Source organism: Rhinolophus sinicus, chromosome 16 (assembly GCF_057876585.1).
Source record: "Rhinolophus sinicus isolate RSI-liver-muscle chromosome 16, RSI-T2T, whole genome shotgun sequence".
In the NCBI taxonomy this organism is placed as follows: domain Eukaryota; kingdom Metazoa; phylum Chordata; class Mammalia; order Chiroptera; family Rhinolophidae; genus Rhinolophus; species Rhinolophus sinicus.
This window is the reverse complement of record NC_142516.1, coordinates 49424980-49444938: the sequence shown is the minus strand read 5'-3', so window position 1 is coordinate 49444938 and position 19959 is coordinate 49424980. Positions and strand designations below refer to the sequence as shown.

The 19959-nt window shown below is 40.4% G+C and overlaps 1 long non-coding RNA gene across 1 annotated transcript in view; it reads right to left on the bottom strand.

The window, feature by feature from the left end:
- Nucleotides 1-19959, bottom strand: part of LOC141571343 (uncharacterized) — a 419842-nt gene that overhangs the window by 360083 nt on the left and 39800 nt on the right. Inside the window, exon 2 of the long non-coding RNA XR_012496105.2 lies at nucleotides 796-888. This is a non-coding gene — a long non-coding RNA (uncharacterized LOC141571343). The remainder of the gene's footprint in view (nucleotides 1-795; nucleotides 889-19959) is intronic.

The following is a 19959-nucleotide window of genomic DNA, read 5'->3' as shown; positions in this document are numbered from 1 at the left end:
AAATTAAATCTGAATTGTAAATGGTGCATGGGGCACGTTGGATACTAACTAGTTACAGAGTCAGGATTTGTACCCACGTCTAGAAGAAGCTATAGTAACAGTTTTCATACAGCGCTAAGCAATTTACAAAGCACTTAACATTTCTCTTCACCACAGCCTCTAAAGCCGAGTTTCTCACCCATGGCACTATGGACATTTGATGCCAGATAATTCTTCATTGTGGGGACTGTCCTATGCATTGTAGGATGTTTAGCAGCATTCCTGGCCTCTACCCACTACATGCCCGTAGCACCCCAAGAAAACAGTTGTAACAACCAAAAATATCTCCAGACATTGTTAAGTGCCTCTTGGGGGACAAAATTGACCTCCAGTTGAGAACCACTGTTTTCAAGGATAGCACGAAGGCACAAAACTGAGTTCAGAGAGATTAAGCAACTCGTACTGTGACCCAAGAACTAAAACTGGAAGAATTGGGGCTTGGGGGCCAGGGAGAGACAAAAACAAGCAGGCAAACAGAAAATATACAAATGGTCTAACTATTAGTGTGGTGACTTTTCCATGTTCCCCTCACTGAGTGAAGGTGAGTTTCATTCTTTCTTATCCCCTCTCTTAGAGAAGAAAAATAAATATGAACAAGAACTTGAAAAGCCTGTTGAGGCCAACTGTTTCAAACATACTGTGCAAGAAATGTCAATATTTTTCATCACAAGATACAGAAAGTGTGAGTTTACTGTAGTTATTTTTAGATGAGATCATTTTAAGGTAAATAACCCTCAGGGTATTTTGTATACATACCTGAGTTATTCCAGCCCCTGGTATATATTGATCTCAAATTCTTCCAATGCACAATTGTCACCCAGGTCAGTGAGAGATGATTCCATCTTAACACTGGAAACAGAGAAAAAGATATTTTCTCATACAAATGGCCTAAAATTTCCCTGAGACATAGTTACAAATGTTTGGCTCCACTGTTCTAATGAAAGTAGTTGAAAATTACTTTAACAACCAGTAGATTAAGGAACTAGTAATAATATTATGAGTGTGGCTAAGAATGTGAAGGCTGAGAGAAAATGGAAATAAGAGATGTGACTTTGTCAAGGTGAATGATGTTATCTTGAGTGAAAAGCTAACATGGTCTGCCCACTGGAGGTGGAAAAGGTGTTGGGTTACTGGCAGAGTGGCCTTGGACGTGACCCATAGGGCAGAGACATTTTTCCTCTGGGCTTCCTCCACAAGAAGCCATTTCCACATGGGTCACAGCCTTGCATTGCTGGAACGCCTTTCCTATCTTGTTTCTCTCATTCCTTGCCGATGCCCAAGTAGAGCCATTTCTGGAAAAGCACAAAAAGACAACTAATAAGCCAGGAAGTAAACCTGCAGACTCCTAAGTAATCTTCCAGCTGGCAAAAGACCAGAAATAAATTAAATTTAAAATTGAAATGAGTAAGCAGACTTTGACAAAAGCAGGCCCCAAAAGAAGGGTAAATTAAATACCCCATCTATCTCAAACTTGTGGGGAAGTTAGGACCCATTTGCATATGAAGACTAAGAAGGTTGGAAATGACTGTATGATTCAATCAAACTGAAAAAGGTAAGCCTAATCCTTTGGCACAGCCACAACTGAGATAATTATCAGCCATGTGTCTTTCTGAGATGTACTCAAACCATATGTCTCTGAGCCTCAGTTTCACCATCTGTGCTTTGGGGATAATGTGGCAACTGTTAACGATTAGAGGAGATCATGTGTGTAAACTGCTTAGCACACTGCTTGACACAGAGAAAGCACTCTGCAATCCTCCTTTTTCCCTTCCTTTTCCAAATACACACTGGAACAAGGAAAGCCAAGAGATATGCAGGATTTGCTTTTAACCTACAACTTTTTCCTTTATTTTCTTCTGAGGGCACCATGAATTTATCCCTGAAATCAGATCCTGAGAGAAGTCAATTCTCCTACCTAGACCACTAATTGCTGCTACACTAGAGTCCCTTGAAATGCAAAACCTGTCAAGGAGGGCTGCAGATACTGCTCCCTCTCCATCTGCTGCTGGTGACTGCTGTTGGCCAAACCCATTTGGAAGCCAGAGGCAGAAGATCAAAGGTAATGCAGTGCAGCGAGGTCAGCCTCCAAGACAAACAGCCTGGCAGAGAACAGACAGAAAGGATAATGGCGGTGTGATATTAATTGCCAGTGGAAATTAACCAGGATGGGCCCTCTCCAAGATAGTGATGGAGACACACTGGCTATGGAACTTGGAAGAGACCCTCTGTAGGGGAATCTCAGACACTGCAGTGGCGACTGGGGGCACAGCTAGAGCAGTGGCCAAAATAACGTGACTTCAGATAGAATCCTAGGAGTGGGAAAGAGCACCAGAAAAAAAGTCAGGAAAAGGATTGTCACTAAAAGAGAAATTAGCAAGAAGCCACACAAAAGAGACGCCTTTCCCAGAAGTAACCCACCCCCAATATTAGATGGAGAAGCCGTACCCAGGAGATGAAGGTGCCTTGTAGACAGATGTGGTCAGGAAGCAGCCTATTGGGAATGATACTGTATAAAATAAGCCTCTCACTCAGAACCTGTAAGGAGTGATGGACACGTGTAGAAACAAGGAGGGTTCAGCTGCAGTTCCAAGTGCCAACAGAAGTACAGTGGGCAGCAGGGAACCCAAGGAGAGAAGAACTGGACACACATGAGGTTAGAGGCTCCAGCTTTGTTCAGAAAAGGGGCTGGTCATGCATAGCCCAAAAGGAGGAAGACAGGAGTGGGAGCTGCTGGTATTTGAGCACCCGTGTGACCCAGGCCAGGAAGCCTCCTTTATCTGTTGGCATCCCATGTAATCTTCACATTACTGAGGTAGTTATTTTTACCCTTGCTTTATACATAAAGAAACAGAAGTAGGAGAGCTTAATGGTTAAAAGAATAGGCGCTGAAGGCACATTCCCTGGGTTCCAATTTTTGTGGTGTGACCTTAGGCAAGTTACTTGACCCCTCTGTGACCAAGTTTCCTCATCTGTGAAATGAAGTAATAATAACATCAACCTCATAGCATACTTTTAAAGACTTAAAAATACTTGTAAGTTAATACTTGCAAGGTGTCAATATCTGGTCATAGTAGACACTTAATAAATGATAGTTGTGCACAGTGTGTCCTGCCTAAATGCACACTGCTAATAAATACAGGAGATAGGATTTGATTCCAGATTTGTCTGACTCCAACACTTATACATGTCCTTACCACTCTGCCACACTGGCACCCTGTCCCAAGTGGCACAGAGGTCCCAGGGAATAGACACTTCTGGGCATGATGGCCTCATGGAATCTACTTCAGCCCTTCTAGCTCTCCCAGCTCAAATTCCATGTTCTCTAAGGAACCTTGGGATTACTCACTCTGGTTCCCAGGACCTGCCGTTATGAAGAGGAGGCGCTTATTATCCCCAAAGCTGGGAAAACTCAAGGCCGTAGAAGAAAAAGTGCCAAGGGCAGGACCTGGCTTAGAGCTGGTACCCACAAATCTCTGTGGGATCTGAATCTATCCATGCAGATTCTGACTCTGAACACAGCGACCTTTGGGGAGACAAAGTCTCAGAAGCTCTACCCTCTAGCAAAAGTGGGGACACCCCCTCCGGCCCTCTCAGGCCCTTTTGTCTCCTGGCGCCTCTGTCCAAGGACGTTTCCCTTATGCTGTCCCAGGCCGAGTCCCAGGCTCCAGGCCTGATCTGCCCTTTCCTACTAATCTGGACCATGATTCTAAGTCTGCCTTTTTACCATAAACCAAACTACAAGATTCAAAGTGCCCTGGTGTTGCAAGTTGTACAATGAAAGTCTCTGATAAACTCTTACAGTTCCTACAGCATATGTTATAGACTGAATGTTTGTTACCCCTGAAATTCATCAGTTGAAGCCCACATCCTTGGTGTGATGCTATTTAAAGGTGGGGCCTTTGGGAAGTAATTTAGTTGTGAGGGTGAAGCCCTCATGAATGGGATTATTGCCCTTATAAGAAAAAACTAGAGAGAAATTCTCTCTCTCTCTCTCGCTCTCGCTCTCGCTCTCGCTCTCGCTCTCGCTCTCGCTCTCGCTCTCGCTCTCGCTCTCGCTCTCGCTCTGCCATGTCAGGACACAACAAGAAAACATCATCTGCCAACCAAGAACCAGACACTGGATCTGTTGGTGCTTTCATCTTAGACTTCCCAGCCTCTAGAACTGTGAGAAATAAATTTAAGTTGTTTAAGCCCCCCAACTATGATCTTTCATTTTGTCCTAAAATATTTTCTGAAAAGAGTCAAAAAAGTTATGACTCAAGAACATTTCCAGCCCTCATAATCAGTGATTCTTTGCCATGAATAGAACCCCAAAACACCAACAAATCTAAAGTGATTAAAATGTTAAATAACTTGTGGGAAGAAGAGAGTATAGAGTATTTGGTATTTAATGGGGTTATCCAGAATATGTCACCCTGTTTGCAATGAGGAATCCCTTTGCTGCTCCCATGGTCACAAGAGAGTGATTCATCCCACCGAGTCTCAGAACATGGGGATTCGATAACCATAGCAGAGAAACTGTGGTCACCAGAAAAAGCTGAGCACAGCAGAGAGAAGATGCAAATTAGGACAGGAGAGTGACCGGAGAGAGACAGCTGCAGGGCCTTGCTCTCAAAGGCCACCAGGGTTAACAAGTAAGGAAAACTGACAGCATTTTGCAGGGCACACTGGAGAACATCAAAGCCCTCTTTGTAAATTATCTGCTAAACATTCCCCTTGGAACTGGTTCAAAAGCAGAAACTCAGCAGTAATGGCCTTAAATCCAACAAAAGAGGGCTATACCCCTGCGCCTGAGGGACAAGAACCAAAGAGAGTGCCCAAAAGGGAATCAGCAGAATCTGGGACAAGAAAGATGCAGGCAGAGCTAAGGAAGTGGCCACAGCTTTAACCACCTTGGTGAAGAGGCACTATGATTTAATATCAGAACTCACTATATCAGTGTATTCATTCCTTTAAACATCATTCTATATTGCTCTCAGAGTAGAGATTCTGATTGCCTTCCCAAAACTTTTTATAATGATGATAAGAATAGCCTCTCGAATTTATGAGTATTTCATATGAGACACTGTAGTGTTTCACAGTATTATCTCATTTAATCCTCCTCAGGACCCTAAGAGGTGGGTACCATCGTTATTCCTATTCATGGAGAAGGGAAGTGGACTCAGAAATCTTAAAGAGCTTTTGTAGATGGCATGGGAAAATGGAGTCAGAACCAGGATTTGAACCCAGAAACAGTGAAACTAACCACAAGAGCAGAGACTTTCGAAATTCACTGGGGGCTAGCTGGGGATCCTGTTAAAACTGTGAGCTCTGGGGCCACATTCCCAGACTTTCAGATTCAGTGGGCCTGGGGGGGATTGCAGGATCTCATGCCTCCCCCAGATGATTCTGATGGGCGTGGTCTGGAAGCACACTTTGCTCGATGCTTCTCTGTACCAACCTCTTTTGCTCATCTTCAAAAATCCCCTGTTAAAGATATTGTTGCAGGTGCTGTGTATGGATACGTGGACTGGGCATACCCGGCTGTTACAGTCAAGGTCCGAAATCCCAGAATGGGCCCAAACAGGTCAGCAGCTATTCCTTGGAGAATATTCTCTCCTCTCGGCTTCTCTTTTGCCTGAGTTGTTCCACATGAATGCTATATTATTTTTCCCTTTCATTTCCAAAGAGAAGGCAGCAGAAGAGTATTACAGAAGAGGTAGCTCCTAAAACTACAAGAAGGATCAAGAAAACGTATCATCTTGCTCCAACTTGTTTGCTCCTGTTCACTGAGACGTATCCAAGCCCTGAAAGTTTCAACTTGAAGACATCAGGTGTCTCCACAACACCACCAACTTTTATTTTACATTTAGTAAGATTTTTTTAATTGTAAGTCTAATAAATGGTAGGAGGAATGTTCATTTTTAAATGTATGAGACTTGATCAATATAGCCTGTTCAAGAAATTATTTACATGTCACATGGGGACTATTTTATATTGTTGGAAGTTGCGCTTTTCGGTTTGGTTGTTCTGTTTTGGCTAAGGAACCTGTCTAAAGATTACATAGCTACTTTTTCCAAATAGAGTTTTATTTCTTAGTAGTTTTCTCATACCAATGTTACTCCTGGTTTTGTATTTTTTAAAAATGGATTTTCTAAGTAAAATGCCATCCAGAATTTGCTATTGCCCCCGTTAATACTTTTTATCAATTGCAAAAGTTATAATTGATAAAACTAACATGACTACTAAAATGATACATTTTTCTAACTTCCCTTATAATGAACGTGGTGCTCTTTCAAAATGGTTTCTTAATATCTTTATATTGCCAGCTTAACTTCACTAATTGTTACAGTTGTCTTCCCAATCCACGGGGGGGGGGGGGGGGGGGGGGGGGGGGGGCTACGTTCCAAGACCCCCAGTGGAGGCCTGAAAGCACTGATAGTACCAAACCCTATATACATGTTTTTTTCTTATAAACACATATACTTTACAGCTTCTCTTTGGCATATCTGAATTGCCGGCATCGCTACTCTTGTGCTTTGCAGGGATTATTAAGTAAAACAAGGATTAATTGAACACAAGCAGTTCTCAGTCTGCTAACCGAGATGGCTCCTAAGTGACGAACAAGCAGGGTGTGTACACAGCTCAGACACAGCAGACAAAAGGATGATTCACATCCTGGGCAGGACAGAACGGGATGGTGCAAGACTGCATCACGCTCATCAGAACGGCGCGCAATTTAAAACTTAGGAATTGTTAATTTCTGGAACTTTCTATTTAATGTTTCCATGCTACAGTTGGCTGCGGGTAACCAAACCACAGAAAGTGAAACCAACGATAATGAAGACTACTGTACTCCATTACTCAATGTAAAACATTGAGTTTTACAATTAGTGTATTAAATGTTGTTCTTAGAAAGGCAAAACTTTTAATTTGTTATAAAAAGTTGTTTCCTCATGCTGCATAGTAAAAATAAGAGGGCACTGAGTTACAAGCTTCTCCAATCAGCGTCGCACAGTGTAGTCAATTCTGCATTTCTAGCGTGATGTTTTCTTAAGTGTTTTCTATGCTGCTTTTCAAAAAGTGATGCGTAATAACAGAAGATGGCATTAAAAAGCCGTTTTTCTCTATTCATTCTGCAACATTAGAGCCTGTAGTTTTACCGCCATAGACTACAGTTTTCTCTTTGTCTGTTTTAAGAAGCTCTGTTAGCTCTCTGAATTCAACATCATTCAGTATGGAAGTCCACAGGTTATCAGAGAATCTGTACCTATGTGGCTTTCTCGCTGTCTGTGCTGAGCGTACAGCCTTGTCACACTGAGGTGGAATCTGAACAGCAAGTCAAGTCGGGGTGCTCATTAGACTGGATGAACCCAGCTGGCCTTCCTGAGACTATTTCCTACAGCGTATTTCTGAGAAACTGCATACACTCCTCTTATTCTACCACTTCAGAGAAATAAATTATTGATGTCGTGCAGGGAAGACCTGTGGGACAGATGCCAGGGCGACTCGGAAGTGCTCACAGAACCTGGAAGTGAAACCACACCAAGAAGCAAGGAGGCCCCCGTTCTTATCTTTAAAACAAGGCTCTGGAGACCATATGTCACAGTCCCCAAGCATCAGAATGTACAAAACCTGTGCAGTCCTTCTGACAAATGAAGCAGAGAACATACACAGTTTTCTCTTCTGCAGTGGCTGGAGAAACCACTTTATACTTAAAATTTTAAAAATCAGATTTTTAAATATATTTAAAATAATATATTAGGAAACCCCTTCTTCACCCTCATCATAAAATAGCACTGTTTGTCAAACACCAAGTTACAAAAGTTTGATGGGCCACACAACAACTAGTCTAACAATTCTATGCAAATTTCTAAATAACTGATGGGAAAAAAAAAAACTTCTGGGAGTGCTTTAAAAGCTAATGACTGGGGCAAAAAAGAAATCATAAACATTCAAAATCTAAGAACATTATCATGCTACTTGAAGTGATTTAGAATTTGAAAGCTAAAAAGAGCTTAAAAGAGCATCTAATAAAATTATTTCACAGATGAAGGAATTAGTTTATGGTTGGTCCAAAGTCTCACAGTTTCCTTTTCTACTTTAACACGAAGTAAGATTTAAATCCAAGAAGATCAAAGACTTTGTCAGAGATTTTCCTTTGATATGTTGGGACCTGAAAACCAAGAGCAAGGAATCCAATTTCAACACAGAAGGCAACTGAAGGCCAGCACAGTTTGTAAATGGAAACGACGATGCCGAACTACAGGGTAAGAAGTGGCATCATAGACGGGCAGATTTAAAGTCATGTTAAGTGGATCGACTGGATATTGGCAATTCTGACAAAGTCATTCCTAGAACACATGGAATGTTGGACAAGAGTGAAAACTTAGAACTCATCTGGTTTACCCCTCTCTTGGCACAGATGAGAAAACTGAGGGTCAGAAAATGAAAGGTACCTACACATCCACATTCGCACAGGTGGTTCGGAGCAGAGTCAGGCCTCGCCTCCAAGTCTCCTAACGCTAGGACCCAGGATCATTCTGTCAAGTCAAGCAGCCTTACAGAGCCCACACTAAGGTGCTGATTCTGAGACTGGAGAAAAGAAGTCAGATGTTAAGGATGCAAATAAAGCAAGGAGAGGATGTCTTTGGTTTTCACGTATACTTTTCAGATCTTTAAATATATGGAAGCTGGGTGAGTCGCTGGTTAATAACAGGAGTGGACATCTGGGATAGGGCAGGGAAGACAGTACGGAATTAGGGAGAGAAAATAAAGCTTCCCAGTCTTCACTTGAGATAGTGAAAAAGGTCCAGATGAAGGAGTGTACTTGGTATGAATCTGCAACAATAAAGCTGCGAGGACAGGAAGTACCTCATTTCTACTTACTTAAAGTCAAAAAACAATCCAAAGGCAAGCCCCAATTTCTACTGATCAGGGCTCCCACCCATGGCTAGGCAAAGGACTCTAGGGGTCTCCTACATCAAAAAAAAAAAGTTCAGAGATGCCACTCTGTCCATCTCTCCAAACTTGTTAGTATTGAGATGCTTCCTGCCCAAACCTGCAGGATTCCTAGAAAGTGAGGGACTCTGCTACATCTGTGCCCTGGGAGACTGGGCATCGTGACGGAGATGCCTGGGGCCAGCACCTTGGGCACAACAGCCACCATCCTCTGGAGTTCTAGTCCCTTCTGAATCCCGTCTTCATTAAAATATTGATGTTTTGTTCATCATGGATTTTTTTTTTGCATTGATTTGCATTTTTTAAAATATTGCAATAAAATATTATTTATCTTGATTATTGAGTCTTTGAAGTCCTCTCACATTTTGTGCCTGAGTCAAATGCCTCAGAGTGCCTCACCCTAGTCCTGGCCCTGGCCATGCTTTCCGGCATGTGAGAGTGGGTCACAGGTCACCACCTCTCATGGAAGCCACATACCATGAACCTCTGCCTCCTCCCCAGACTGGGGGGGGAGAAGACCTCTCTCCACCTCCACCTTCATCTCCCCAACCTTCCCCTCACATAACCTTCTCTCCCCGCAGCATAATCCTCTCGAGGAGCTTAGTCTGTCTGAGGGCAGAAGCCAGGAACTAGCGCAGGGAGGAGGAGCCATTTTAAGCACTTCATTTTCAGGCCCATCTACATCCATCCTCAATGCGAGGAAGTCAAAGTCAGGTTTAGAACGGATTTTGGAAAGAAGAGACTGGGAGTCAAATGCTAAAGAGTCACCAACACAAAATAAATATCTCATAATGAATAGTCAGGAAGAGTAGCAACAAGGAAGGAGATTTGCAAAACTGCTTGTCAAAAGAAAGGTGTCTTTGCTGGAGAAAATCTACTTTGAGTAACTGATCTCTCCCAGTGGTGAGGGTAACATTTTTGGTTTTAATAAAGGAAATATAAGAGTGATGGGGAGTGAAGGGAGATAGTGAAAGAAACGCAGACTATTAAAACTTACCAGTATATTTACAAGCTTTGGGGCCAAAAAGTAAAAATAAAAATTACAGATTCTCTATGGGAGATGTAGGAAATGCAATTAGAGGAGATACGATCTGGGAGGAAATTGATGTTGAGGGAGTAACCCAAAGAAGTCAGTGATCAGGTTAGAGGAGACAGGAGGGAGATGGTTGAGAACATGTAAGAAAAATGAAGTAAGAAAAAATAAGTGAGAACAATGTCTCGGGTATTCAAACTAGAGCGGCTCAGAGAGAGGAGAGGAACAAACGAACTGCCCAAGGAGGTATGAGATTGCTATAAAATTCAGAGTCTGTTCAATTTTTGTCTTGATTTAGGGGAAACCATAGGAAGTCAAAGTCGGGCTTAGAACAGATTTGGGAAGGAAGAGACTAGGAGTGAAATGCTAGAGTCACAAACACAAAATAAATATCTCATAATGAATGGTCGGGAAGAGTAGCTGTTAGCCAGAGTGGACGCTTTAAAGAAGAACTGCGGACAGAAACTGGTCCCATTGCTGAATTCGAGGAGACCCAGTAGGTGTGAATCTCCTGTTCAACAATCTAAAGGACACGCTAAGAGGAAAAGGTGGGGAGAGGTGTGGTTAAGTGAGAATTCTCGTGGAGAGAAGAATACAGACATGCTTACATCTAGAAAGAAGCAAGTCCTAAGAAGGTGCAAAGGAGGCAGGGGAAAGACAGGAAGAGAGAAGAAATGAGAATGAAGAGAGAGAAGTTATATGAAAGAAATAGAAAAAACAGTTTGGTGGTTTTGACCGAAACTCCTTTGAAAACCTAGGAGAGCAGAATTTACTAGCTGGGAACTTAAATAAACTATCCCACACCCAAATACTATCAGCTCTAGAAAGTAGAAACCCACGCTCTAAATTTCTCTCTTCCATTCCATCAGTCAGTGTCGCTCTCTGGGCACTGGATGAATGGGGACATATTCCCAGAAGCCCATGCCTTGTCTGTATCTGCTATCACTAAAAACGTGTTCCTACTTTGCTTTTGGAATGGTCTAGAGTATTCTTTGTCACATAGGCAGTTTTAAAAGCTCTTGCAAGCAGATAAAACAGTTTCTTTAGGTATTTAATATAATCCTAAACAGGAAAATCATAAGATAGTTTGACAGTTCCTTTTTATTTTTAAATCATAAATAGTCATCTGGGGTAACTCAGTAAAATAATACCAAAATAATTCCATATCATGCTTTCAGCTCTATTTGTTGAACAGTGTCTACATTTTTTAAAAAGCCAGAATATGAAATAAAGAGTTATAAATTGTTCTACACATTCTATATGTCCAACGCATCTAACATATGAGGCTAAAGAGACAGATTTTTTTGTAAGACATTGGACTTATTACCCAAAATGTATCATATGCATTTTTACAACATGTCTACTAAGAAAATATGACTTCATGTGATTCTTAGTGGTTTTGTGGTTTGTTTTTTGACCCTTATTCCTATATGCTGCACAACAGTTTAATAATATTTTGGCTAACAGTTGAGAAAGGAAAAAGGTAAGTATAGCTTTTTATCACATAATTTCCCAGGCTAACAGATTGAATTTCTCCGTTTATAATGACATAATGGTTGCTTCCAAGTTTTGGCAATTATAAATAAAGCTTTTATAAACATTCACATGCAGGTTTTTGCGTGGAAATAAGTTTTTAACTCCTTTGGGTAAATATCAAGGAGCATAATTGCTGGATCAGATGGTAAGAGTATTTTACTTTTATAAGAAATCACCAAACTATCTTCCAAAGAGACTGTACCATTTTGCATTCCCATCCACAATAAATGAGAGTTCTTGTTGCACTACATCCTTGCCAGCATTTCATGTTGTCAGTGTTCTGGATTCTGGCCATTCTAACAAGTGTGCAGGCAATCTACTTAATGAGGAAAAATGATCATAATACTTAAAAGACGGTTTTGCTGAATGAACAGTTCCTTTAAAGAAATAAATTAAAGACTAAATTCTTAAATTCTTGCTTCCAAATGCGGTAACAGATAAAACATAATATACTTCACAGGCTAATATCAAGAGACGTGAGAAGAGTATGGCTTAGGCATTGAGCATCTATGTGTGTCAGTAATTATTCAGACCTTCAGGTTGCTCGTCTCTATACCAATAATACAATGTGCTTGTTCAAACTCTGTGGAAATACTTCTAGATTTTGAGCCAGAGGACCCAGATCTAATTCCATTTCACTTTGCCCCACTCTCTTTCCTTCTGAATAAAATGAAAAACTTGAAATGATCAGGCCTAAGAGGGTCAAGTAAGTAATTTAAGTGAGTAAAGCAAGCCAGGTGGGGACTGTGAGCAACTAGGGAGCACCTGCATCTAAGGAAGTGGGGAGCTGTTGTCCTTCTCAACTGACTGATGTCGTGCAGAGTGTGTGTCTCATTTTGCCAGATCTGCAGTTTTTTCATGAAAATCCAGAAATTTAAATTTGAATATAACATCACCTAATTTTTACCTGTTGGAAACAAATTAAAATACTAAGTGGGGGATTTCTGACCAAGATGGAGTAACAGGGATCAGACTTACACTCTCATATGAATAAAAGAGAAAAAAAAAAAAACAGACAAAATATATGGAACAATGGTTTTCAAGACACTGGACATAAGTCAACAAGGGATAGTCACCTCTGAGAAATGAAAAATGAGGTGATCCCTACAACTGCCCAGCTTGAGAGTTTGCCACAGCAATGTAGTAGATAAAGGACAATCTTCCCAACAACTGGTACTGGAACAATCTGCCATCATGCCTCACACCACGTACAAAACTTAACATGGAGATAGAACTAAATGTAAAACCTAAGTGATAGGGAGATCCAGGATGGTGGAGCAGATAAACACTGTGCCAGCTTCCATCTGTGAACAAATTAGAAATACACCTAAATTATACAACAATCAACCTGGAGAACCATCTGAAGTCTAGCTGAACACAAGTTTTATAACTAAGGATATAAAGAAGAAGCTATGTCAAGACAGGTGGGAGGGGCACAGACGTGAAAATGGCTAATCCCAAACTTCTGTGTAGCAGTTGAGAACCAGGAGAGCTATCTTGGCCATGGAGGCTCCCCTGAGAAAAGTGATCAAAATTATGAATAATAAAATGGCAATAGCTACATATCTATCAACAATTACTTTCATTGTAAATGGATTCAACGTTCCACTCAAAAGACATAGGAGGGCTGAATGGATAAGAAAACAAGACCTTTACTTATGCTGCCTATAATAGACTCTTTTCAGACTGAAAGACAAACACAGACTGACAGTAAAGGGATGGAAAAAGATATTTCATGAACATGGGAAAGAAACACACACACACACACACACACACACACACACACACATACACACACAGGAAATCTGGGGTAGCAACACTTACAACAGACAAAACAGACTTTAAAACAAAGGGTATAACAAGAAACAAAGAAGAACCCAGTAATCCCACTTCAGGTATTTATCTGAAGAAACCCAAACGCTACTTCAAGGGGACATGTGCATCCACATGTTCATTGCAGCATTGTTTACAATGGCCAAGATGTAGAGTAGGGTTTCCAGGCGGGAATTCCTGCACATTCTCAGGAATTCTTCTCACTTTCCCATTCCCGAATCCTGAGAAAAGCTGGTTGGGAAATCGAGAAAATCAGGTCCTTGAGCCCAGTAATACCCACAATGGGAAATAAACGTACTACTCACAATGTATCTCTTAGACATTTTTCCTATTTATCGCTAGGGTCTCCAGGTGGGAATTCCTGACTGTCCTTGGGAATTTTTTTCCCTTTTCCATTCCCGAATCCCGAGAAAAGTTGGTCAGGAAATCGGGAAAATTGGTTCCTTGAACCTAGGTGGTTGGTAATATTGGCCGTCACTTTGTGGAAACAATTCATCATGGAGAACAGAAAAGTTTATATCTCAGGATTCGGGAAAGGGAAAGTGAAAAAACTTCCAGAGAATGGGCAGGAATTCCTGCCTGGACACCCTAATGTAGAGACAGGCTGGGTGTCTGTCAATGGAAGAATGGATAAAGAGGAGGTAGTAGATATTTATATACAATGGACTACTGCTCGACCAGGGAAGGGAATGGGTTCCTGCCATTTGCAGCAGCATGGGTGGACCTGGAGGGAATTGTGCTGAGTGGAGTGTCAGACAGAGAAAGAGAGGTGCAATGAGATTTGTTTATATGTGGCATCTAAAGAACAAAGTAAACAAGACAGAAACAACTCATAGATACAGAGAACGTTTTGCTGGCTGTCAGATGGGAGGGGGTTGGCGATGAGTGAAAAAGGGGAACGGATTAGGAAGTACAAATTTGTTGTTACACAGTAATCATGGGGATGTAGGGTCTTTCATGAGGAATATAGTCAATAATGTTGTAATAACTATGTATGGTATCATATGGGTACTAGATTTGTTGGGGTGATAGATGGGAGGGGGTTGGGAGGCAGGGTTTAAAAGGTGAAGGGAGTAAGGAGTACACACTGATAGTTATAAAATAGTCATGGGGATGTAAAGTAAAGCATAGGAAGTATAGTCAATAATATGGTAATAACTATGGATAGTGCCAGGTGGGTTCTCGACTAGTCAGGGGGATCACTTCTTCAATTATATAAGTGTCTAACCACTATGCTGTACACCTGAAATTAATATAAAATAATATTGAATATCAACTGTAATTGAAAAATTAAAAAGGGTAGAAAAAGTGAAGGGAAATAAGAGGTTCAAATCTCCAGGTATAAAACAAATAAGTCATGGGGATATAATGTACTACATGGGGAATATAGTCAATTATTGTGATAGCGTGGTACGGGGTCAGATGGTTGCTGGCGTTATCATGGTGATCACTTCTTTAGACATATACATGTTGAATAACTATGATGTACACCTGAAACCAATGTTGTATGTTAACTATATTTTAATTAAAATATTTAAAATAAATAAAACTTAAATTATAAAAGTTCTGCAAGTAAACATAGGAGAAAACCTTTGTAATTATTATGACTTTTGGATGAATCTCCAATTAGGCTGAGTAAAAAAAGCCAGACAGAAAAAGAGCATGTAATGTATGAGGTCTGACAATTAAGTTCGTGAACTTGTAACAATGTTGCTAACCTTTTTTGATATCAGAGGGATTATTCATTGTGAATGTGTACCAACTGGACAAACAGTTAACCAAGTTTACTATTTGGAAGTGTTGAAAAGACTGCGTAAAAAAGTTAGACAGAAACTACCTGAACTTTCGCCAACAATTCATGTCTCTTGCATCATGACAATGTACCAGCTCTCACGGCATTTTCTGTGAGGGAGTTTTTAGCCAGTAAACAAATAACTGTATTGGAACACCCTCCCTGCTCACCTGATCTGGCCCCCAGTGACTTCTTTCTTTACCCAAAGATGAAGGAAATATTGAAAGGAAGACATTTTGATGACATTCAGGACATGAAGGGTAATACGATGACAGCTCTGATGGCCATTCCAGAAAAAGAGTTCCAAAATTGCTTTGAAGGGTGGACTAGGCACTTCCCAAGGGGAGTACTTCGAAGGTGACTATAGTGATAAGTAGCAATGAGGTATATAGCACTTTTTCTAGGATGAGTTTACAAACTTAATTGTCCAACCTCGTTTGATTCCACTCAAACAAAATTCTAGAAAATGCAAATTAATCTACAGAGAAAGAAAGCAAATTAGTGGTTGCCTAGAGGAGCTGAGAACAGGAAGGAGGGATTACAAAGAGCCATGAAGAAATTTTTGGTGGTGATAAGTATGCTAATTATCTTGATCGTAATGATGATTTTACAGGTATACACTTTATTCAAAAATATCAAATTGTATACTTTAAATATGTGCAATTTATTGTGTGTCAATTACACCTCAATAAAATGTTACACACACATATGCGCACACATGTGCACATACACACACAAACACAAACATACCGAGTAGCCAAACAAAACCCAATTACAGGCAAAATCTGGTGTGCTACCTAAGAGTTTTCAACTTCTATATACAATGGCTTCTGGAGTCACTTCCAGTGACCTGTGATTCTTTGAAATTTACCCAAGGCTGAAGCCAAATTACAACTTCCAAAGATAGTAGAAAAGCATTCTAGAAAATATTTGCACTTGAAAATTTGAATACATTGAATGTGTATGTTAGCATGTATAATTACTGCATATTTATAATGTTTGTGTCATCATTCATAAAGTACATAAAATAGATTGTTCATTTTCAACAGATCTTTGTCATCTGACAGAGCCTATAATTTTCTCAGTGTTCAGGGCAGGGGGTGGGGGTGTGTGGAAGGTGCAAATCTATCTCAGGCTACATTCCAGGACAATTAAATCATGATGTCGCAAGGAATGTTATAGAAGATATTCTAAGAACGCCACCCTTTTCCAGCAATACTGACATTTAGGAATGCTGTAGGATTTATGTATTGTTTAAGCAGCATTCATATAATTAATGGGTTTGGGACTTTGTTCACTCTGGGGCACTGTTTTCAGAGTGTCATGGAAAATGCTTTTATTCCACATGTACCTATATCCACATAAACATGCACCTATACAAATAGAGTCACATTGTAGCACATAAACAGGTATACACACCAAATCTACATGCACACATAATCATGATATAATGTCTAATCTCAGCATGAATGCATAATATATATCATTTGAAGAGCATATATGTGCATATTTCCCTAGTTTTTTGTATAAATATATTAATGGGTATGTGGGTACATATTATTGCTCATAAGCAGGGCTCAACTGAAACAGCTCAAAGAACTGAGACACAGAGGTGATGGCTGTCTGGTAACCAAATTGGCATGATCCTCCCCACCAGTATCAGTTTTCATTTGCCATCAGATAAGCCTAAAAGTGTTGGAGTTGATATAATCCAGTTCCACAGGTAAGAAGAGTACCGACGTATTTTGTTGCATACTGTTACATGAAAAGGGGCCTGAGGAATGTCACTTCTTCTGCGTCAAAACAATGCAATAAAGAAATCTATTGTTGGGTCACCTTCCTTTTGGTCAGCTTAATGTAGGCGGAGCCCCCATAAAACCCCATCTGGAATGTTGTCCATTTGTGCAGAGAGGTACCATTTGCAAACTGCTTGCTTTCTTGTCCTTTAAATTGCGGTTTAGAAAAAATGCTGGTTGCATTAAGAATGCTTAGACACAGGGCAATTTTCATAGCTCAAGTTGCAGGTAGAATAAATGTCTTCCATACCTTGTTCATGGAAGTCCAGACAAGTTCTTAATAGGAAAGGTAAATAACACTGCTTCACAATTGTCCACAATCTCCTCTTCCTGCTTCCATTAATTAATACTGATTAACAAACACTCTAATTTTGTTTCTGAGCAATTCATTTGATATCTATCTGTCGAACAATTACAATCACCATCTTTAGAACAAATAATTAGGAAAAAAGGCCATTTTCTTGCTTAAGGCACATTGAAGAAAACTGTTCCAAGGATAATAATTCAGTATTCTAATTGAGCATTCTTCTGTAAGTACATTGTAAGTGGATTTTCTCCTCACAGTTCTTAAGGGAAAATATACATTTTTAAAAAACATATATGATATAAAATACTATACCATTGAACTAAAATTCATAAGAAGTGACTAAAACATTTACATGAAACTCCTGAGTATTTAATGTAAATTGATAGAATGATTAGTCCCAGAAAGGCCCTAAAGTAGAGAATCTCTAGAAATGTAATCTAACTTGAATAAACATTTTTGTTGGTAAGATGGCAGCAGGAACTTAATGAATGTTCTGATAAAGATAGTACTTTTTGCCTCCTGAAATTATAAAAACAGCTAATGTTGATGTACCATTTATTACGTGCTAGTTACTACACTAAACATTTTATTTATATTAATTTATTCAGTTCTCAAACCAGTGCTATGGAGTGGGCACTGTATATATCCCCATTTTATGGATGAGGCATCTGAGGTAGACAGCGGTAGAGAAACTTGTTCATCACACAGCTAACACATGGCAGGCAGGATTTGACCTGGCTAGTTTAGTTTCAAAACTGAAGTCTTTAAACATCACATTAGCGTGCCCTTTGAACCTACAGAGCACTACAGAGCACGACATTACTCACCTAGACCACTCTCCCTGCTAACTAAACACAGGCAAGCTTGAGCTGTTTGCATGTGGTCGGTTAGCTCGCTTCCCACCAGCTCCCTGCTCTGCTGCATTGCTAAGCAATCCCATCATCCCGACTCTGTCCATTTAGCTTCCTGCAAATAATCTTTAAAAATGAAAACAGCGTGATAGTACTGACCATTTATATTTAAGGGGAAACAAGGCTACAAGAGCACATCTTAATGAGAAGAGATTGTTTGAAAGAAAGAGGCTCCTGGGGATGACAAGTGGCAGCTCCAGAGGCACTTGGAGTGAGAACCAGGGCTCTTCAGGGACTGACTCCCAGAGGTTTAGTACAACTCCACTTGGTGAGCTACTGATGGCTACTCAGTCCCCCTCTGACCGACTGATGGAGCACCGCACTGAAACCAGGCAATGAAAGGGGCAGAGCCGCTGCATGGCACTCCTCCATCCAGCCTGGACCAAGATTAAAATACGGCCATATCCTCCTAAAATCTTGACAGAGAAAGAGGGGTCTTCAAGACGGTAGCCTGAGAATTCTACAGCTGGGAGCCTGGCATAAGGAGAAGACTGCTTCTCGGGAAAGGGCTCGTCTGGGAAGGAACATATCAAGGTTGTCTTCATGGGATACTTTGTTCTCTGCCAGTGTCGGACAGACACACCTGGTCCCTGCAGGAAGGGTCCAGAAAACCTGGCTTAATTTCTCTCTTTGACGAATCTTTTTCTTGCTCTTGTCTAGATTGCAATTCTGGGTTTATGGCTGGAAAGACCACAGAAATGGATACGGACTTCATCTTCCCATTCCACCCTAACACCTATCACTGGTAAAAGTTGTTCCACTAAGGCAGGGGTGTCCAAACTTTTTTCAACGGTTCTCACCAAGGGCCATACGCAGTAAAATACACAAACAGCCGGGCCACTCACTCGAGGTGAAGTACGTATTGCCTCACCTGGTTCATTTAAGTAAACTAAATATATTTTTGGAATTTGCTGCGGGCCAATTAACAATGGATTGCGGGCCACCGTTGGCCCGCGGGCCACAGTTTGGACACCCCTGCCCTAAAGCTTGATATGCTTGCAAAAGCACTTTAATGTCCACAAAAATCACATACTACCTACAGTGTGTGAAATAATGAATGAACTTTATATAGACAAGTCTGTCTTTATAGAGACAAGTCTTTGAGTAGAACACGTGTGAACAGGCACTGCTTTTTTTTTAAATCAGACGTTGATGTCCACTCATGTAAAACTGCACACATAGTACACTTAACATAGAATGTGTATGTTACGCTCAATTAAATGTCAGCCATTCTTTCATCAATACACAATAGTCAGTTATACAATAACAAATGACCTTTCCACGTATTTCATCATGATTTTGTAGTTATATAGATAGTTGCACCGTTTACAATTGGGGGATGTTTATTTGACTTTTTCATTATGTGAAGAAATGTCAATGTTGAATTTTGAAACAAAACTACTGAGTAGTTCTTCTTCAAGGCTCTAGATCAGTTTAATTAAAAAAAAATATAAACTGTAAAGGGAACTGCTTAAAACTTTAATATTTGAAGCTACTTATTTTATAAATATGGATTTTTCTCAATGCTGTGCAACCAAAACACAAAAAGGTATGACTAAAAAATCAATAACACTGATTTCTGATTTGTGTGCTCCTAAAAATGGCTTTGATGAATTCACTGGATCATTCTCCAAAAAGTGAAAGTTAAAATTTGGTTTTATAAAGTAAATTTATACTAATAAAATGCTCTGAAAACTTCCCTTTGGGATCTCAAGCCCATATTTTACCAGCTTTGGAGATGACGTCCTCCTCTAATGTCCCATTCCTCTGTT